General features: G+C 42.5%; 1 protein-coding gene across 4 annotated transcripts in view; it reads right to left on the bottom strand.

Annotated features, from left to right (window-relative positions):
• The window catches only part of UBE2V2 (ubiquitin conjugating enzyme E2 V2), a 59742-nt gene that overhangs the window by 40105 nt on the left and 4854 nt on the right, over nt 1–14783 (bottom strand). Inside the window, exon 2 of one of the 4 annotated variants that reach the window (XM_059672710.1) lies at nt 13479–13677. The exons of the other annotated variants lie outside the window; for them this stretch is intronic. The gene's annotated coding sequence lies outside the window, so the exon portion shown is untranslated. The remainder of the gene's footprint in view (nt 1–13478; nt 13678–14783) is intronic. 4 annotated transcript variants of the gene reach the window in all.

Genomic DNA, 14783 nt, shown 5'->3' with positions numbered 1-14783 from the left:
ATTTATTTCAGAGAGGAAGGGAGAGGGAGAGAGAGATAGAAACATCAATGATGAGAATACCATTGATCGGCTGCCTCCTGCACACCCCCTACTGGCGATGGAGTCCGCAACCTGGGCATGTGCCCTTGATCAGAATCAAACCTGGGGCCTTTCAGTCTACAGGCCAACACTGTATCCACTAAGCCAAACCAACTAGGGCCCTTATAATTTATTAACATCACCATTTCACAAAGTAAGAAAATTAAGGCATAAATTACCAGATTAAATCTTAGGAATGAAACTGCTGATATTCAGACATCTTTTTAACTAACAGAAATAGTAATTTCATAAGGTTCAATCTAATAAGGGAGAATGAGTAAGGAGTCAGGGTTGACATTTCAAAGCCCAATCTGTTAGTCATTATTCTCCACTGCCTCCACATGAAACCACTTTACTTCCCTACTAGCTCCTGCTAAATCGTCTCCAATCCCTGCAAATCTGATGTGGATGAGGAATACATTCTGACCAACTGTGGGAACAACTGTGACAAAATAAATCCTGTTCTGAATTCTCTTAAGAACCTTTTCATATATCACATACTGGTTGTGTTCAAAGCAAAATATTCCTATCCAAGGAAATAATATAAATATCATTTTATATTTTTTCAAAGTACTTTCTCCTATAGCCATCCATCTGAATACAAGAAAAATCTTTTGAGGTATGATGAACAGATATATATCCACATTTTACAAAGACCAAAGACATAAAGTAACTCAGTCAAGATCACAGCAAACTAGTAGGTAGCCAAGTCAAAACTAAAACCAAATTTTCCAACATGGTATGTAACACTCTTTCTGAACTGTATACTATATCTCACCTTATAACTTATTTATAGGGGTAGAGAGGGATTAGGGAGAATACAAATATGTACAACTTAAAATACAGTACATACTTTCCAAGAAATATTCACTGTTGAAATCTGCTTTATAAACAAAAACACTATAAAGTTTTAAAATTTAAGTCCCAGAAATAGGGACTTACTTGCTGCTTTCGCAGTACTTAAACTCACGTTAATATTCTATACTAGGGGCCCGGTGCACGAAATTCGTGCACTGGGTGGGGGGGGGGGCGGGGGGGAGTGTCCCTCAGCCCAGCCTGCCCCCTCTCACATACTGGGAAGCCCTCAGGCGTTGACCCCCATCACCCTCCAATCGCAGGATCGGCCCCTTGCCCAGGCCTGACGCCTCTGGCCTAGGCGTCCCGCCCGGGCAGCGGGGACCTGCAGTGGCAGCGGGGGGTGCCGCGATCGCGCGGGCTCCGCCCCTGCCCCTGCCCCTGCCCCTGCAGGAAGCCTCTGGCTGAGGCATCCGGCCTGGGCAGCGGGGACCCACAGCTGCAGCGGCCCCGCGATCGTGGGCTTCGCTTTAGGCCCAGGCAAGGGACTCCTAGCTCCTGGGACTGCCAGCTTCAACCGTGCCCAGCTCCCATCGCTGGCTCCACCCCTACTTCCTGCTATCACTGGCCAGGGCGGAAAAGGCACCTGATTCTCCGATCATGGCTGGGGGGCAGGGCAAAGGCGGCCCCAGGGCCGCCTTTGCCCTGCCCCCCAGCTCTTAGCTCCGCCCTGGGTTTCCGATCACTGTCAGTGGCAGGGGGCTTCTTCCTGCTTTCCCTTTCGCCTCCCTGCATTGAGCCTACATATGCAAATTAACCGCCATCTTGTTGGCAGTTAACTGCCAATCTTAGTTGGCAGTTAACTGCCAATCTTAGTTGGCAGTTAATTTGCATATAGCCCTGATTAGCCAATCAAAAGGGTATCGTCGTACGCCAATTACCATTTTTCTCTTTTATTAGTGTAGATAATAAAAGGCTAATACGCAAATAGACCGAACAGCAGAACAACCAAACAACTGGTGGCTATCATGTGCGCTGACCACCAGGGGGCACACGCGGAAAATGTTGGGCATCGCAGCAGGGCATGAAACACGGTGGGTATCAGCTGTGGTGGGATGGTGGAGCAAGTGAGCGGGGGTGCTGTGGTCCCACCCAGCACTCGCACCCACTGCCAGCGCCCAGCGCCAGTCCCGATCACTCAGCACCGTCAGCAGGTACAAGTGGCAGCTGCTGGCCCCAATCGCCCCAAATATGGCTTCTCCACCTCCCCCTGCTCCTAAGGGGAGATCGAGGCAGCAGCTGCCACTCGCACCCACTGCTGACACCGGCCCCACTCGCACCCGCTGCTGACGCCAGCCCCAATCGCTCTGCGACATCAGGTGTGAGCAGGGCCGGCACCGTCAGTGCATGGGAGCGGCGGCAGCAGGGCTGCCAGCAGACAGGGGACCAGGGGCTGTGGCGGGAGGAGCTGGGCGGGCACGCGGAGGATGGGCCAAGACCCTATGCCCACCGCAGCCTCGTGGCCCACAGTACCTTTCAAGGTGCACAAATTCATGCACTGGGCCCCTAGTAATATAAGAGCTCTCCATAGGTAATATTTTTCTAATTTTTCAGAAATTCAATATTCAAATATTTTTGTTTTATTTGAATACTTATATTCCCAAATTCCTGATTATTTTCCTGAGAAATTTATGTAAATACCACAATGTAGAGGAACACATATTAAGCAGCAAAGAATAGGGAGACCTATATTTTATCACCCATTTACTTTTACATTCATTCATTCCTCTGCTCCATAAACATTTGACTACTATTAGAAGCAATTACTATACTAGGCATTTACTACCAAGAGGACTAGAACCTTTGTTTACCTTCAAGAAGTTTACAATCTAAGAGAGGAAAATTACTACTGCACAATGGAATGTGGAAAGTATTACGGGAGCTCCTAGAAAGAAGAATTCACTTCAAGAGAAGGGACCATAAGGTCTCCTTGAAGAAGAAATTCTCCAGAAGCACCACAGAGAACAGAAACCATCAAGTTAAAGAGTGGGTGAAAATATGTAAGATGTCAGGGAGAACATCAAAAAGAAAATGAATAGGGCATTCTAGCTACCAAACACTGCAAAGATGTTAAGTTCTCCACAAATTAATGTACAGATTCTTCCCATTTAAACTGAAATTCCTGGAACTTGACTAATATTCTTATGGAAGACATCTTCTAAGAGGCAAGAGTTTGGAGAAAATGTTAAAGAAAAAGAAAATAGGGGATACTCCCTAGATATCATCATCACCAGCCAAAGAAATTAATTCAGATAATGTGAAATCAGCCTGGCCAGCATAGCTCAGTGGTTGAGCCTCGACCTCTGAGCCACATCACAGTTCAATTCCCGGTCAGGGCATAAGCCCAGGTTGCGGGCTTAATCCCCAGTGTGGGCAGGCAGGCGGCAGCCGATCAATGATTCTCTCTCATCATTGATATGTCGATCTTTCTCCCTCTCTGAAATAAAAATATATGTATTAAAAAAAGATAATGTGAAATCAGTTCAGGAATCAACAGATTAATTTAAAAAAACAGATAAATGCATATATGAAAACAGAATCCTCTAATCTAATAGAGAAACATGCAAATTGACCATACCTCTGCGACACCCACAAGCCACGCTCACAAGCCACACCCACCAGCCAATCAGGAGCAAATATGCAAATTACCCCAACTAAGATGGCGGCAGCCACGGAGCTGGAGTGAGCAGGAGGCTTGGGTTGCCCCCAGAAATGGAGGAAGCCAAGCTTCCCGCCTGCCCTGAGCTCCACTCAAGGCTACAAAGTTTCAATTATAAAAGATAAATAAATCCCAGATACCTGCTTCCAGCCCGTGGCTGTGGCCAGCCTGAAAATGGCCCTCAGCCCCTCACCTAGGCTGGCCAGGCACCCCAGCGGGACCCTCCCACCTGAAGGAGGTGTGGGCAGCCTGAAAACAGCCCTCAGCACCTCACCCAGGTTGGCCACACCGCTATGGGATGAGGGTCCCTGCTGGGGGGCTTGGCCAGCCTGCAAACAGCAATCAGCCCCTCACCCAGGCTGGCCAGGCACCCCAGCGGGACCCCCATCGTGATCTGGGACACCCTTCAGGGCAAACTAGCCGGCCCCCACCCATGCACCAGGCCTCGATCCTATATAATAAAAGGGTAATATGCAAATTGACCCTAACAGCAGAACGACTGGGAATGACTGGTCACTATGACACACACTGACCACCAGGGGACAGACTGCCCCCTGGTGGTCAGTGCAATCCCACAGGGGGAGCTCTGCTCAGCCACAAGCCAGGCTGATGGCTGCCAGCACAGCAGTTATGGCGGGAGCTTCTCCCGCCTCCTCAGCAGCGCTAAGGATGTCCAACTGCAGCATAGGCCTGCTCCCGCTGGCAAGTGGACATCTTCCGAGGGCTCCTGGGCTGCCAGAGGGATGTCTGACTGCCAGCTTAGGCCCGATCCCTCGGGGAGCAGGCCTAAGCCACCGTGTGGACATCCCCCAAGGGGTCCCAGACTGTGAGAGGGCGCAGGCCGGGCTGAGGGACCCCCCCCCCAAGTGCACAAATTTTTGTGCACCGGGCCTCTAGTATATAATAAAAGGCTAATATGCAAATCAACTGAACAGCTGAATGAACGATGGGTCACTATGACACACACTGACCACCAGGGGGCAAACACTCAATGCAGGAGCTGCCCCTGGTGGTCAGTGCGCTCCCACAGGGGGAGCACCGCTCATCCAGAAGCCAGGCTCACAGCTGGTGAGTGCAGCGGCAGCAGCGCTAAGGATGTCCGACTGCCAGCTTAGGCCTGACATCCCCCAAGGGCTCCCAGATTGTGAGAGGGCGCAGGCCGGGCTGAGAGACACCTCCCCACTTGAGTGCACAAATTTCATGCACTGGGCCTCTAGTCCTATATAATAAAATCATATTATGCAAATCGATCGAACGGCTAAACAGCGGAACAACCATCTGAGACTACTCTATGACACCCACTGGCACCAGGCCAGCCAAGTCGGGTGTGATGTGATTGGTCGGGGGCCTGGCCATCAGCCCATGATCGCCCCACAGAGGGAAGCCCAGACCACCAGCCGGCAGGGCAATCAATCGGGGGGCTCCACAATCGTCCTACAGAGGGAGGCCCAGGCCACCGACCAGCGGGCTGTAGCAGGGGTCAGCAGCCAGAGGGAAGCCCAGGTGCCAGAGAAGCCAGTGCCGGCAGCCAGGGGAAGGAAGGCCTACTCTTGGACAAATTTCATTCATCAGGCCTCTAGTATTTAATAAAGTCATTTAAAAGTCAACAGGAATCCAAATTAAAGGAGAGCAGAAAAACAGGACAATCAAATGCAACCATGGATCATGTATTAGAAAAAAAAAATTTTATTAGTATTTTGCTTTAAAGGACATCAATCAGAAAACTGGAGGACTTTGAATAGGGCCTATAGATAAAAGTCTGCATCAATGTTAATTTCCTGATTTTGATAATTATATTACTGTAATGTAAGAGAATGTCCTGGTTTTCAGTAAGTACAGTGAATTATTTAGGAGGGAAAACACATTATGTCTATTATATATTCACCTCAGTGAATATTTTAACACATTTGTAAATACTGTCTTTAATCAAATCTAAGATGGCATCAACTATATGATAGACCATTATTTTAAGAAATTAAAAAATACTACTGCCCCACCATCATGGCTCAGTAGTTGAGCATTGACCTATGAACCAGGAGGTCACGGTTAAGTTCCTGGTCAGGGAACATGCCCGAGTTGCAGGCTCAGTGGGGGGCGTGCAGGAGGCCTCCAATCAATGATTCCCTTTCATCATTGATGTTTCCATCTCTCTCCGTCTGTCCTTCCTCTCTGAAATCAATAAAAACATATTTTTTTAAAATACTACCAATTAAACTGGGTATATAACAAATACCCATTTCAGGTATTAAATTGTCTTAGAAATGATGAAACATGGTAGATAAAAATATATCTGAAGCCCTAACCAGTTTGGCTCAGTGGATAGATAGAGCATTGGCATGCGGACTCAAGGGTCCCAGGTTCAATTCTGGTCAAGGGCATGTACCTTGTTTGTGGGCACATCCCCAGCGGGGAGTGTGCAGAAGGCAGCTGATCAATGTTTCTCTCTCATTGATGTTTCTAACTCTCTATCCCTCTCCCTTTCTCTCTGTTAAAAATCAGTAAAATAGCCGAAACCGGTTTGGCTCAGTGGATAGAGCGTCGGCCTGCGGACTGGAGGGTCCCAGGTTCGATTCCGGTCAAGGGCATGTACCTGGGTTGCGGGCATATCCCCAGTGGGAGATGTGCAGGAGGCAGCTGATCGATGTTTCTCTCTCATCGATGTTTCTAACTCCCTATCTCTCTCCCTTCCTCTCTGTAAAAAATCAATAAAATATATTTAAAAAAAAAAAAAAAAAAAAAAAAAAAAAAAAAAAAAATCAGTAAAATATATTTTTTTTAAAAATCTGAAAAAAACAAAATTTAAATCAAATGCTGTACATCTGGGTCCTGGCCGGGTAGCTTAGTTGGTTAGAGTGTTATCCCAATATACGAAAGCTGTGGGTTCATACAAGAATCAAACAATGAAATTAAAAAACAAAACAAAAAACCAATGAATGCATAAATAAGTGGAAAAACAAATGTTTCTCTCTATCTCTCTCTCTCTCTCTCTCTCTCTCTCTCTCTCTCCCCCCTCCCTTCCTCTCTCTCTAAAATCAACAATAATAATAATAAAAATTGTACATCTGAAGCATCTGTATTACACTTCAAACATAAGTGGAAAAAGCTCTGGACTAGAGGATTTGTAAAGTACCTCAATTCTGTAGTATGGGGGGTGCATTATGTTTAGGATACCATGAATCATGCTATTGGTAGTCTTTTAAGTTACAACCGAAATTACTGCGCCCCCAGCTACTCCCAAAAATGTCTACAATTATATGAATAATTCATTCAGAAGTCTATAAGCTGTATACTAATTCAGCTAGTGTTTAGTCAATGAATATATTTGAACATAAAATATTTTTAGTACTGTTTCACTTCAGAAAAGGAAACTAAAAACAAAGTTTGTAAGTAAAACATTATACAAAGGGAAAAGCTAGGTTTTACTTGAGCTATTTATTTTCTCATTAAGTCAGTTACACAGAAACAGTATAATAATAATAAAGTGATGACAATACAAGAGGCATTCAATAAACATTTGGTGAATTTATGGCAGATGCTACTTTCAACTTTCAACATTTATGCACCAGTCCTGTAGCAGGTTTTGCTGCTTTCAAACATAAAGAAATTCTTTCCCCACGGTCTTACACTCCAGTGGAGTGAAGACAATGTAAGCAGATACATTCCAATACAATACAATAAATTGCTGCAGAAGATTTTGCTCAGGTACACTATACTTCATTGATCAAGGGAGAATACAGAAGTTATTGAACATTCTCCAGAAAAGCAGCTAACAATGTTTATTTCAGAACTAGGAAGGGACAATTCCCTTCAAACAAACTAGGGAATGGACAAAAATTAGGCAAGCTACAATATACTCTGGTTCCTCTCTAATATGAATTTCTAAGTAAAATTAGGAGTGGCATACACTCAACAAGATGTGAGGTCTTCTGACAGTCGACTTAAATAAGTGGAACTGCTCTCCTCTAAGTCTTGGAAGTTGCAGTAAGCTTCCAAAGTTAGAAAGTCATATTAAACAAAATTAAGTCAATATTTTCCCTCCAAATCACTGCTTATAGAGTAAACATTTTCAGGAAATTAAAGACTTTTCAATAATTTAAGTATTTCTTCTTAGGAAATAACTACTTACATCACTACTGTTGAGCAAACCAAAACTGATCATTTGGGTAGATGACACCAGCATGAATAACAAATAAAATAGTACACCAAGTTATGCATTGCTTGTACATTTCACTAGATTGAAAAATATATGGCATAATTATAGTACTTACAAAGAATAATCAGTTTGGAGTATGCCTGGTGTCTGGCTATATAACTTTTTTTTAATGTAAGGTTAAACCTCACACCCAGGTGGAACTCAGACTTCTACCCTTCTGTAACATGGAAATCATGTAAAATAACCATAACCAGATCATTAATTAGAATTTATATAATGTAAACATGATGTTTTTAAAACAAAAACCAACTAACTACATACCAGAATCAAGACTTTGCATTCTAATAAAGTAGAAAAAAATTGGATTTGGAGTTTATCAAAATTTAAAACTTTTGCATTTCAAACGCCACCAAGAAAATGAAAAACGTACAGAATGCGGAAAATATGTACAAACCATATATCTGATAAGGGACTTGCATCTGAAATATATGAAGAACTCTTACAACTAAACAATAAAAAGACAAACAACCCAATTAAAAAATGAGCAAAGGATCTGAATAGACATGTCTCCATATAAGATATAGAGAAAGCCCATGAAAAGAAGTTCAAAATCATTAGTCATTAGGGAAATGCAAATCAAAGCCACAATGAAATACTACGTCACACCATTAGAATAGCTAGAATCAAAAAGGCAGGCAGTGTTTGTGAGGATGTGAAGAAGTCACAAGGCTCCTTTTCATTGCTGGAGGGAATATAACATAGTTTCTCTTTGGAAACAGTCTGGCAGTTCCTCAAACAACTAGACATAATTACCATATAATCCAGTAATTCCATACCTAAGTATATACCCAGAAAAATGAAAATATATATCCATACATAAACTTGTACACAAATGTTTATGGGAGCATTATTCATAATAGCCAAAAAGTGAAAATAACCCAAATCAACAAATGAATGAATAAAATGTGGTAGATCTAAACAATGGAATATTATTTAGTCATAAAAATGGATGAGGTATTAACACATGCTACATGATTAAAACTACGTAGATTATACACTTTTAACAGATGAAATAGGTATGCAAACCATATCACAATAAAGGTGTTTTTAAAAATATAAAATTAACTTCCTGAAACCAAACTCAATATTCATTTATAGCTCCATCTCCCAGAGGCTTCAGATTTCTTATGACCCATCACTCGAAGGTGTTATCAAGGACCTTATAGAGAAGACTGGCCTTTTTCCACGGGATCTTGGATTTTAGTCACCATTTCAAAACCCCTGGAGAGGAGGCGGCCAGGTTACACAGCTGCTCACACAAATCTTGGAACCAAGTTTTTCCTACCTGATAAACATAGAGAATCATGTCCAGCAGCACCCTATTTGGGAAAGCAGGTAAGAGAAAGAATGGAGAGCAGGAAGGAATCAATACTGGAAATGTTGAAGATAACTCATCAGGTTATGATTCCTACTTCTGATACAGAGATGAGTTTCTATGAACCCCTTATTCCTAATAACTTACCCTCCCCAAAATAAACTCAGAGGGAAAACCTCAGATTTAAAAGAACCACTAAGGGATCAATTACTGTGTGTATATTTGCCTGCAATACCAAACTTGTATTGCAGATAAATTGCTGGTGGGAATATAGTTTCTCTTTGTCAAACAGTCCAGCAGTTTTTAATATAAGGTTAAACCTCATACTTACATGGAGCTTAGACTTCTATCCCAATGTGTAAATATGTAATAACTAGGGGCCCGGTGCACGAAATTCGTGCACTGGGTGTGTGTGTGGGGGAGTGTCCCTCAGCCCAGCCTGCCCCCTCTCACATACTGGGAGCCCTCAGGCGTTGACCCCCATCACCCTCCAATCGCAGGATCGGCCCCTTGCCCAGGCCTGACGCCTCTGACAGAGGTGTCAGGCCTGGGCAGGGGACCCTCATTTCCCCCCATCACTGGTTCTGCCCCCAGCCCAGGCCTGATGCCTCGGCCAGAGGAGTTGACCCTCATCACCCTCCAATCACCAATCACAGGATCGGCCCCTTGACCAGGCCTGAGGCGTCCGGCTCAGGCAGCGGGGACCCGCAGCTGCAGTGGCCCCGCGATCGTGGGCTCCGCTTTAGGCCCAGGCAAGGGACCCTAGCTCCTGGGACTGCCAGCTTCGACCATGCCCAGCTCCCATCGCTGGCTCCACCCCTACTTCCTGCTATCACTGGCCAGGGCGGCAAAGGCGCCTGATTCTCTGATCATGGCTGGGGGGCAGGGCAAAGGCGGCCCCAGGGCCGCCTTTGCCCTGCCCCCCAGCTCTTAGCTCCGCCCTGGGTTTCCGATCACTGTCAGTGGCAGGGGGCTTCTTCCTGCTTTCCCTTTCGCCTCCCTGCATTATGCCTACATATGCAAATTAACCGCCATCTTGTTGGCAGTTAACTGCCAATCTTAGTTGGCAGTTACCTGCCAATCTTAGTTGGCAGTTAATTTGCATATAGCCCTGATTAGCCAATGAAAAGGGTATCGTCGTACGCCAATTACCATTTTTCTCTTTTATTAGTTTAGATATTTAGCCACTAAAACCAGTTTTCCAAAAGTTTTTGTAATTCAACACAATCACTCACTCCTTAAAAGAACATGTAGTTTTATTTACTTATAATGCCATTAGACTCTAACAAGTGTCTTCTCTTGATTCTTAATGGCATTTATTTTTTATTTATTTATTTTTTTTTTTATTTTTTATTGCTTAAAGTATCACAAAGGGTATTACATATGTATCCATTTCATCCCCCCGCCCTAGACAGTCCCCTAGCCTCCCCTATCCCCCAGTGTCTTATGTCCATTGGTTATGCTTATATGCATGCATACAAGTCCTTTAGTTGATCTCTTACCCCCCCACCTCCTGCCCCCCAACCCTCCCCGGTCTTCCCGCTGCAGTTTGACAATCTGTTTGAGGCAGCTCTGCCTCTGTATCTATTATTGTTCAAAAGTTTATAATGGTCTCTATTGTCCATGAATGAGTGAGATCATGTGGTACTTCTCTTTTATTGACTGGCTTATTTCACTTAGCATAATGCTCTCCAGTTCCATCCATGACGTTGCAAATGGTAAGAGTTCCTTCCTTTTTACAGCAGCATAGTATTCCATCGTGTAGATGTACCACTGTTTTCTAATCCATTCATCTACTGATGGGCACTTAGGCTGTTTCCAGATCTTAGCTATGGTGAATTGTGCTGCTACGAACATAGGGGTGCATATATCCTTTCTGATTGGTGTTTCTGGTTTCTTGGGATATATTCCTAGAAGTGGGATCACAGGGTCAAATGGGAGTTCCATTTTCAGTTTTTTAAGGAAACTCCATACTGTCTTCCATAGTGGCTGCACCAGTCTGCATTCCCACCAGCAGTGCACAAGTGTTCCTTTTTCTCCACATCCTCTCCAGCACTTGTCGTTTGTTGATTTGTTGATGATAGCCAGTCTGACAGGTGTGAGATGGTACCTCATTGCTGTTTTGATTTGCATCTCTCGGATGATTAGTGACTTTGAGCATGTTTTCATATGTCTCTTGGCTTTCTGAATGTCCTCTTTTGAAAGGTGTCTATTTAGGTCCTTTGTCCATTTTTTGATTGGATTGTTTATCTTCCTTTTGTTAAGTTGTATGAGTTCCCTATAAATTTTGGAGATTAGGCCCTTATCAGATATGTCATTGGCAAATATGTTTTCCCACACAGTGGGTTTTCTCGTTGTTTTGTTGATGGTTTCTTTTGCTGTGCAGAAGCTTTTTATTTTGATGTAGTCCCATTTGTTCATTTTTTCTTTAGTTTCAAGTGCCCTAGGAGCTGTATCAGTGAAGAAATTGCCTCGGCATATGTCTGAGATTTTCTTGCCTTTGGATTCTTCTAGAATTTTTATGGTTTCCCGTCGTACATTTAAGTCCTTTATCCATTTTGAGTTTATTTTTGTGTATGGTGTAAGTTGGTGGTCTAGTTTCATTTTCTTGCATATATCTGTCCAATTTTCCCAACACCATTTATTGAAGAGACTATCTTGGCTCCATTGTATGTTCTTGCCTCCTTTGTCAAATATTAATTGAGCATATTGGTTCGGGCCGATTTCTGGGCTCTCTATTCTATTCCATTGATCTATATGTCTGTTCTTGTGCCAGTACCAGGCAGTTTTGAGAACAGTGGCTTTGTAATACAACTTGATATCTGGTATTGAGATCCCACCTACTTTGTTCTTTTTCAGGATTGCTGCAGCTATTCGGGGTCTTCTTTTATTCCAGATGAATTTTTGGAAAGTTCGTTCTAGATCTCTGAAGTATGCTGTTGGTATTTTAATGGGAAGTGCGTTGAATTTATAGATTGCTTTGGGTAGTATGGACATTTTAATGATGTTGATTCTACCAATCCATGAACACGGTATGTTCTTCCATCTGTTTATGTCTTCCTCTATGTCTTTTTTCAACGTCCTGTAGTTTTCTGAGTAGAGGTCTTTTACCTCTTTAGTTAAGTTTATTCCTAGGTAGCTTAATTTTTTTGGTGCAATGGTAAACGGGATTGTTTTTATAATCTCTCTTTCTGAAAGTTCACTATTGGTGTATAGAAATGCCTCAGATTTCTTGGGGTTAATTTTGTATCCTGCTACATTGCCAAATTCATGTATTAAGTCTAGTAGCTTTTTAATGGAATCTCTAGGGTTTTGTATGTATAATATCATGTCGTCTGCAAATAAGGACAGTTTTACTTCCTCTTTTCCAATTTGGATGCCTTTTATTTCTTCTTCTTGCCGAATTGCAATGGCTAACACTTCCAGTACTATGTTGAACAGGAGTGGTGAGAGGGGGCATCCCTGTCTTGTTCCTGTTCTTAGGGGAAATGGTGTTAGTTTTTGTCCGTTGAGTATGATGTTGGCTGTGGGCCTGTCATATATGGCTTTTATTATGTTGAGGTATGATCCTTCTACTCCCACCTTGCTGAGAGTTTTTATCAAAAATGGGTGTTGAATTTTGTCAAATGCTTTTTCTCTTAATGGCATTTATTTATGAAATAACATTATTGGGTTTCCACTAAATGAAAGCAACCAAAAATTTTACAGAATACAGTGTGATACAGAAGGAGAATCAAAGAACCTGAAATTGAGAAACTATCCCTGGACTCAACATCTAGATAAAAAATCTTGTGAAAGTCACTACATATCTATACTTCCATTGCCCATATATAAAATAAACTTGGCCTATAACCTAGATGATCCATAATGTACTTTCCATTATAACTACTATTTCAACATATGTATAGACCTAATATGAGGCCATAGGATTGCTCTCCTCCTGTGGTTTGAAACTTAGCTGAGTTCCAACTGAAACTGTAAAAAACCTATTCTTACACAAATCAGCTAAGACTTTGTAAACACGAATAAATCATTCCCAAACCTAGTCATGAAGTCCCAAAGATTAACTTATAAGTACATTTGCTCTTTAAAAAGTCAACTACTTTTAAACAAACTTTGAACGTTAAATTTTATTCTATTTCTTCCAATCTACATGCATCATATCTGATTCTTTGAAGGTTTATATCAAACAGCTCCCCAAATAACTGTTAAGTGGATGTTTCCACATATAGGCAATCTTTGCTTTCCACAGTTCCCATATGCATGGCTTCTGTTACCATGGTTTGGTTAAATAAGTAGTCTCCCATCAACACAGTTCAGACTTCAGTTAACTATGAGTAATCGCATAAAGTACAAACTTTGCTGCTAGTTAGTTCTTCAGTCCACAAATCTCTATGTAAATAAGAGTTGAGCATCCTATCAGTGGCCAATCACTTCACATCTTTCAAAGTCTGTTGGTGATGGGTCACTGCACATTTGTCACTCAGTTCACTTCAGCAAAGCATGTAGCAGTGTTGCCTCCTTGTCTACCAGTGGTAAGTAAACCCATGTGACGTTCTATAAAAATAGTCGAAAAAGAAAATTAGCCCACAAAGATGAAAGTGCAGCAAAGAAACAAAAACTAGTAACATTGGAAGTGCAATCTGAATCAACTCTAAATAGTTATAGAAGCAATACCCCACCACATGACTGTTGGAGACTCTAGAGGAGCAGCCAGAACTTTGTAAAGTTGAGTTTATTATGTAAATGAGAAAAGTGACACTGAAGAAAGGATGACAATGTCCCAGAGGAAGTAAAAAAACTTCAGAATAAACTCTGAGAGAGATTTCCTTACACTGAAAGCACAAAGGATAAAATATTCGAAACAGCAAATGCACCACGCAAACGTAAGATAATATAAAACTAATTATGAAGTATAAGGGAATTCTGTACTATATTCACCTTTCTGTAAATCTAAAACTCTTGTAGAATAAAGTTGGTTTAAAATAAAAAAAGTATTGCACAGCCCTAGCTGATTTGGCTCAGTGGATAGTCAGCCTGTGGACTGAAGGGAACATGCTCGGGTTGTGGGCTTGAATCCCAGTAGGGAACATGCAGGAGGCAGCCGATCAATGATTCTCTATCATCATTGATGTTTCTCTCTCTCCCGCTCTCCCTTCCTCCCTGAAATCAATAAAAATCTATTTTAAAAAAAAGTATTGCCCTAACTGGTTTGGCTCAGTGGATAGAGCGTCAGCCTGCGGACTCAAGGGTCCCAGGTTCGATTCCGGTCAGGGGCATGTACCTTGGCTGCGGGCACATCCTCAGTGGGGGGCGGGCAGGAGGCAGCTGATCGATGTTTCTCACTCATCAATGTTTCTAACTCTCTATCCCTCTCCCTTCCTCTCTGTAAAAAATCAATAAAATATATTTTTAAAAAAGTACTGCACATACTTTTTTACCTAACACTAATTTAGTACTGAGATATAATGAAATTTTTGAATCACAGGCACTAAATTCTATTCCCTAGAGTAGTATTCCTTAAGCTATGTATGTCCTGTGAAATGTGCTAGGAAGGAAAGTGTGAAAGCCACTTTCTAGTTTAAAGGGAAGTAAGATGCATGATTTGAGGAATATTCAGTAGTTCCTCATAACAGAAAGAACACTAGACTGAGGATAAAACA

Source organism: Myotis daubentonii, chromosome 17 (genome assembly GCF_963259705.1).
Source record: "Myotis daubentonii chromosome 17, mMyoDau2.1, whole genome shotgun sequence".
Taxonomy (NCBI): Eukaryota; Metazoa; Chordata; class Mammalia; order Chiroptera; family Vespertilionidae; genus Myotis; species Myotis daubentonii.
This window is presented reverse-complemented; position numbering and strand designations above follow the sequence as displayed.